Source organism: Glycine max, chromosome 12, assembly GCF_000004515.6.
Source record: "Glycine max cultivar Williams 82 chromosome 12, Glycine_max_v4.0, whole genome shotgun sequence".
Lineage (NCBI taxonomy): Eukaryota > Viridiplantae > Streptophyta > Magnoliopsida > Fabales > Fabaceae > Glycine > Glycine max.
The window spans coordinates 17489579-17496227 of record NC_038248.2 but is presented as its reverse complement, the minus strand read 5'-3'; the positions used below and the strand labels follow the sequence as shown (position 1 = coordinate 17496227).

The window sequence follows — 6649 nt, the reverse complement described above, 5'->3', positions numbered from 1 at the left end:
ACTCGCAAGAGTCTACTTTATATAAAAATAATGATAAAATATCAATAAATAACATACTAATTAAACATTTCAATAATATAATAAAATAAAATAGTAAATCATAAAGTTTAAAAAATATTTAAATAATCAAGTATAGTAATAATACATCACTACTAGACAATAACTTTAGAGGTTATAGTAGTGATAAATCATTATCATCGAGAGTTTGATGTTATTAGTGAATAAAATTTTGATATTATTAAATGTGGGAATTTTATATTTGAGAATAACACGTTAAATGAAGGTATATTGAATACTAAATAGACACGAAATAATAAAAAATGACTTAGATTTTGGTTTAATTTTTTTAACTTACTAACTCGTTGGCTCGTTTGTAAACTCGAAAGTCTACCAAGTTTACTTAGAGTTTATAAAATTTAGCGAGACTCTACTAAAAAAGAGTTTACTCAAGAGTCAACTCTCAGAGAACAAGTGGACTCATAAACTCGTAAAAGTTAGCAAGTTAATTTAAGAATTTACTCAAAAGTCAACTCGCTGGGTACAAGTGGACTCATTAACTCATAGACTCATAAATAACTTTCATTCATCCGAAATATAACACAATATTTACGTCAAGAAAAAATTGCTATCTCCCTCAAATTGAAATATCAAATTTCTTGAAAATACTCATTTTATTATCAACAAAATTTAAAAATGATAAATTAATCTGTCTTACTATCAGCATTTGAGACATCCACGCAACATGCATGTTTAAATCTAGTTTGATAAAAAAAAATTAGGAACTAACAAAGAGGCATTCGATTTAAGTCGCAGATTCAATAAAAAGTAACAAATTCTAGATACATTGTTATTTCTTCCACGCATGCATTTGTTGAGATTGGAGGTAGGAGACTTTTCTATTCTTTATATCATTTCAGTTTTATTTTATTAATTTTCTTACCTTGGCTCCAACAATGAGTTAGACATTTCATTGAAGGAATATACATCAATATTTCTTGAGGAAGAATTTGGCTTGGTTGGATGAGCTTTTCCTGTATAGAACCCAGGTTGATTTGGCTCGGGTAATAACTTCTCGCCATTCAAGAATAAAGTTACTGATGACATGTTTGGTCTATCCTCAGGTCTTTGTTGTACACATAACAAACCAATATGAATATATCTTATTATTTCAGATGGACAAGCTGAATTATCGACCAAGTCATCCATAAGTTCTGTTGGCCTCTTTTCAATCCACAGTCTCCATGCCTGAAAATGACGTGGAAGCCACAAATCAAAGTTCATTTTCCATATTAAAATTCTAAACAATTAATGTTCATTGTTTTATCGACTTGTTACTATTCCAATATAGATTGCTAAGTTTTTTATACATACATGCCCAAGAAGATTTAGGTGATGGTGTGGGTCATAAAACGCCCTATTCTTCTTCCCACTGATTATCTCTAGCACAATCACACCAAAGCTGAAAACATCAGATTTGACTGAGAAAGATCCATGTACTACATATTCAGGAGGCATATAACCACTGCACAACAAAACAAGAGTTCACAATCAAACTATAAAAGTAGTTACGGAAAGAGAAGAAAAAAACAATATAGAAAAACTTACTATGTTCCCATTACTCTATTTGTATTTGCTTCATCTTGATCTAACCCAAATGTCCTAGCCATACCAAAATCTGATATTTTTGGGTTCATATTACTATCAAGAAGAACGTTACTAGTTTTGAGATCCCTGTGAATGATCTTTAGTCTAGAGTCTTGATGAAGATAGAGAAGTCCTCGAGCAATTCCACCAATAATTTCAAATCGCTTAGTCCAACCTAATAATGTGTGCCTTGTTGAATCTGACAAAGTTCACTTCTAAATAAGCTTGACAACTATTCTATAGTTTTTTATAAGAAAAAGAAAAGGATTAGATTGTGAAAAATCTCCAACCAAAAATAAAGTAATCCAAGCTTCTATTTGGCATGAATTCATATATCAACAATTTCTCATCTTGTTGGATAGAACAACCAAGAAGCTTTACGAGATTGCGGTGTTGAAGTTTTGCAATCAACATGACTTCATTTTTGAATTCATCCAAACCTTGTCCAGAAGTTTTAGAAAGCCTTTTGACTGCAATCTCTTGCCCATCTGGCAATATGCCCTGATAATGATTTTGGAAAGATTGAGATTATTTGATGAAGAATGAGGACTTAGATTAAATTTAATTTTCTTACCTTGTACACGGATCCAAAGCCGCCTTGTCCCAATTTTTCACTTTGCGAAAAGTCATTTGTGGCATTAGAAATGAATGAAAAATCAAATGTTGGTAAATCAATATCCTTCTCACTCTTGTCCTTCGAGTAATTTGTTACTGTGCTCAAAATTATTAGCAGAAGTTATGCAATAAAAAATATAAATAGAAGATATTATCTTTGTCATTTGTGACAATAATGAGAATTTAAATAGAAATGAAGATGAGTTACTTTCACGTTCCTCTAATGACCTATTTAAATTAATATAATAAATATGTTAGTTTTTAATTATTGTAAATTCACTAGACTTTTTGAGTTTTTAAATTTTTTTAGTTTAAAATGCTAATCCAATTATTGAAAATAATGATTGTTGTTTCTTCAAAATATAAAAAGTAAAATAAGAAGAAAAAAAACTTATCACTCTAGTAGCATGTGAAAAAAAACTAAAAGTTTTAAGTTTGTCTTCTTTGTTAATGAGTCTCTCACATCATTTGATAATTTCAATAACTTTTATCAATAACATTTTTCTCGCACTCCTCATATAATAAATACTAAAATTGGTCTTTGGTGATAATCTTGACATTAGTAGATTAAGTTACAGATTTTAGTCCAAATAAAATTTATACTATTAATATATATGATTCAATAAAATATATCATACCTTTCTATACATGAGTAATGATACATAATTTTATTTTATTTTAAACATCTTATTACATCCTTCATTTATTTTTATTTCTTTCTTCATATTATCTCATAAATCTAAAAATACTTATAATTTTTCTCTCTTTTTTTTTTTTCTCTAATTAGGTGTTAATAGCATTGTCGGTATTCATCTATCCTTTTTCTACATATATGGATAAAAATACATAAACACTTATATGTTATTAGACATCTTGAGAAAGAGAGATACGCGAAAGAAGTATAGATAAAATAGTGCATATAATTTGATAGAAAGAGAAAAAAATAAGGATATGAATTAGATCGTTTTATATATTGGTGTCTATATATCATTACTCGTGAGTAGAGCTGTAGGTAAATATTTACCAGCATTGTTCCTCCTATTTCTGCAGATAAAATAAGAACTAATCAACAGAGCCCCACAAATTGCAGCAATGGTGGAAGCAACAATCGTTGGTGTGTTCCTCTCGTGCCCATCTTCAGGTTCTTAAGGGTTGGAACGATTAAAAAGAATAATATAAAATTAGTGTGATCTTAGACGGCATTTGCGAAGTTGCAGTTGAAATGAGAAGATTATAGTTGATAGTGCTTACCTGACTCTGAAGCAGACATCCTGATATGTAGACCTTGCCCACCCGTTTCAAATTGTCTAATGTCAATGAGATCTCCATACCACATGACACAACCACTACCTGCACCTCTTATGTCTGAATTACTGTAGGCCATACAAGAACAATTATTCAAGCACTTCACTCTGCATTCCTCCAGACCAATAGTCTTATCCAACCAAGTCTGTGTAGTATCAGGAACTTTAAGGCCTTCAAATTTGACAAACCCATCTTTATGTTCGCCGTTGCAACTTAACGGTTTATTGCGGACACATCCTTGACTCCAATCAGATGAAGCCCATGCTTGTGGTGACTTTGGACTAAACCCTTTCAAACACTGGCATCCTTGTGCCTGATTAATAATGCAATTCCCATAGGCTCCACAGAGACCATAATTGTCACAAAACTCTTTCGGGTAGGATCTATGCATCGTCCAATTATGATCACCCTCCAACCATACATAGCGATAAACTATACCTGTTTGGTTTACTACAGTTCTTTCAATGACAATTATTTAGAAGGTTAAACGTGAAGTAAATCTCATCTTTATTGCTTACAAAGTTGTAACCAAAAATAGTATTATTCTGTAGATAAGGTAATCCACTGAAATATAGGCCATTCCAAGGTCCAGACCGGTATACCTTTTTCTTTCCTTTCATTACATAAAGCTCAGGATAGTTATAGAGTTCTAAAACCCGATAAATGTCTCCAGGGGATGGATCATTTGGATTCTTCCAAGAAGTTAGTTTCCACTCATGACCAGTTCGGATGTTCCGTTCCAACTTCATCCCTGGCAAGAGTGTATCAGATGGATAGTCAAAGCTTTGCCACAAACACACTTCTGGGTCTGTTTCTTCCTCGTTTTTTATCACAAGATTGCCACTGTCCAAAAGCACTACTACAGGATTCTGTGCTTGTTTGTGAGAGTTGTTGGTGTACCAGACAAGATACGCATTTTGGGTGAGAACAAGATTGCCTGTGTTGTTGAGTGTTATGATACCCGAGGAATCATTGATGGGGTTGGCCTTATTAGCAACCCAAACAACTGTCTGGATTGGGATGTTCTTGTACCAAATACCCACATAACGTTTATGGGAATAACCTGGTGATGTGCCATCATTTTCTTCTATTTTCTAAACCCTTTTTGCACCATTTTAATTATTGATTGATCTTAATTGTCAATTAATTAGGCAGTTTTATTATTTGGGCCCATTAAGCTAATTTGATGTTTTTAATCTAATTTCAGGAATTAATGAAGCATTGGGCTTGAATCTAGCATTGGGCTTGAATCTAGAATTGGGCTTGGACTTGAAGAGGGCAGACTAATTTATTCTATAAAATTAGATCTTATCTTATCTAGATATTATTTAGATTTGATCTCATCTAGATATTATTTCATCTAGATCTTATCTTATCTTATCTTATCTAGATTTGATTTGATTTTACTTATGGGCTTGGATTTAAAACATATTTGTAAGCTTTGGGGCTGAAAAAAAACTATATAACAGCACCAAGGTTCTAGTTTAGAGGACCCCCCTCTCTCCCTCGCGGGAGACTCTCTCTCTCTCCTCTCTCTCTTCTATTTTTCGTTTTTAGTTTTAGTCTCTCTTCTCTTTCTCTTTTATTTTCATTTTTTTCAATTCCAATTCAGACTTTTAGTTTTATCAATAAAATTTCATTCTCTATTTGATTAATGGAAGGCTAAGTCCGCAGCGTTGTTTTCCCTTGAGGATCAAGCACAGTTCTCTTTGAGGTTCTATTATTACTGTTAAATTCTGTTTAGTTTTTCCTCTTCACTAATTACTTTGAATTTGTTGCTTTTAATTCATGCATGCTTAGTGTTTGATTAATTGTCTCTGCGCTTAATTTACGTTCATGCTTAATGATCGTTTATGAGTAATTGGTGTATGTGATGCTTAATCACATAATGAATGCCTTATGTTGAATTTCGCTTAGTAATTTAATTTAGGGTTGGATTAAGTGGTTAAACTGATAAAGGATAAACTCTCGTAACCTAGGATAAGAGACTTGCTTGTGAATCAAGGGGAAACAACGTGTTTTAATTCTGATATTTTCTAATTCACATATATTCGCTGTTTAATTTACAAAAGCAAACAACCCCCCCCATCGTTACTGTTACTGTTACTGCAAGTATATTATGAACATTTGGCTTGTCACTGCTCGTTGGGAAACGACCTAGGATCACTTCCTAGTTACTACATTTTAATGTTTATTTGATTCGGGTACGGCCTCGATCACCTGGACTGAAAAAACCAAATTCGAACTTTCCACCTTTTGACACCAAGCTCACCCCGTCACTCATAGACTGGAGGACGTTCATGGAATCATTTGCTATGGAAATTCTGAGAGAGGAAACAAGTATGTAAGCAACCATAATCATGAAAGAAAGAAATTTCATTGTGGCAGAGCTTTGGTATTTGGATATTGATCTATGGATCGAGTATAAATAATGGGAAAGTTAGTATGTATAAGCTGAGAGTATTCGATCTTTGTTACGTCATTCTTACTTGGCCTTGATGTCATGAGCGTAAGGTGTACCCCATTTTCTTTGGTGTTAATTTTTAGATTATGATATCTTTTAGATTGACGATAAATTACTTATTTTTGTTTTAAATCTCTAATAAAAAAATTTGTTGCATTAGATTGATGACATATCCTTCTTTTTAATTCATGTTATCAATTAAGTAATATAACATCTTATGAATATTTTTTTTAATATAATCAATAGTTCAAATAATGTCATCTAATGACTTAACTGAGACGAAAGGAAAATTAAGAATTTGATATATCAGACTTCAATACAATAAACAAAAGTTATTAAATTTATTGATCATTTAGCAAGTAACTAAAATATATTTAAACTTATTTTATATATGTTCCAAATTAACTCTAATATTTGGTTTCATTTATTAGATTTTTTTTGTTTTGTAGATCAAACAGACCAAATGGATTTCTAATATTCTTAAAAGATTAGAATATAATAATGTGATATTATATATCAAATTAAATATAAATAATGCTAAAATGTGTTTATCTTTTTTAATAAATACTTAAATTTTATATTTTCTTCTTAATAAAATAAATCTAATTTTTTCTTCTCATA

General features: G+C 31.3%; 1 pseudogene; it reads right to left on the bottom strand.

Moving 5' to 3' along the window:
• Positions 1 to 922: 922 nt before the first annotated feature.
• LOC100814703 (G-type lectin S-receptor-like serine/threonine-protein kinase At4g27290) lies at positions 923 to 6046 on the bottom strand (annotated as a pseudogene).
• Positions 6047 to 6649: the final 603 nt, after the last annotated feature.